The sequence below is a fragment of the Saccostrea cucullata genome, unplaced genomic scaffold (assembly GCF_032062105.1).
Source record: "Saccostrea cucullata isolate Sc308-1 unplaced genomic scaffold, CSIRO_AGI_Scuc_v1 ctg8249, whole genome shotgun sequence".
In the NCBI taxonomy this organism is placed as follows: Eukaryota; Metazoa; Mollusca; class Bivalvia; order Ostreida; family Ostreidae; genus Saccostrea; species Saccostrea cuccullata.
Genome location: NW_026926109.1, coordinates 1 through 856, shown reverse-complemented (window position 1 = coordinate 856; position 856 = coordinate 1). Strand labels below are relative to the sequence as shown.

Here is an 856-nt window from a genome sequence, read left to right as displayed (position 1 = left end):
AAATGGCGTTTTTACATCACTGTGTTTTATAACAATAATATCTTTTGTTATAATCCTAAGTCTGATTCCAACTACAGAACGTCCTTTACTGACCTACCTCTCTACATTAGATACTTTTGACTCGTCACTCAACAATACAAATATGACAAATAAAGTGTCCAAAAACTCACTTCCAAGGATGTTTCGCACACATTGGTTTCATGCAGAGGAGTACTTTGTTCAACAGCTACGGTATTACGATGGTACTCAATGCTCCATGCCGGGCTGTGTTTTAGAAACAAATGTTTCCAAGGCTGATATAGTTGTATTCAGTCACAGACGTATTCCTCAAACAGTGATTAAGAAAGAAAAAGGACAAGTCTGGGTGTTTAACACGGCAGAAAGTCCGTACCACACGTGGAGACCAAGCAAGGAATGGATGAAACTTTTTGATTTATCCATGTCGTATATGGAGGAATCTGATATTTATGTACCATTCTACGGGAAACTGCAAAAAATACAAGAACCCGCCATCAAAAACTACACTGGAATACTCAGCAAGAAAACCAAAGACACGGTTTGGGTTTCAAGCCACTGTCAAACTCCTTCAAAAAGAGAAAAACTGGTTGAAGAACTAAGTAAATACTTAAAAGTGGATAAATTTGGCAGCTGTGGAACTAAAAAATGTGGCAAGCAATATGATAATTTGAAGGGGTGCCATTCCGTGTTCGAAAGAGACTACAAATTCTTTTTTTCTTTTGAGAATTCACTCTGCAAAGGTTATACCACAGAAAAACTATTTTCACTTTATTTAAACCGTACTACATAATACCTGTTATAAATGGACCAAAAAAGCCCGGGCATTATTTCCCAAAAA

At 36.9% G+C, this 856-nt stretch overlaps 1 pseudogene; it reads left to right on the top strand.

Moving 5' to 3' along the window:
• The first annotated feature begins 202 nt into the window (after positions 1-202).
• Positions 203-839, top strand: LOC134270814 (alpha-(1,3)-fucosyltransferase C-like; annotated as a pseudogene).
• The last annotated feature ends 17 nt before the right edge of the window (positions 840-856 follow it).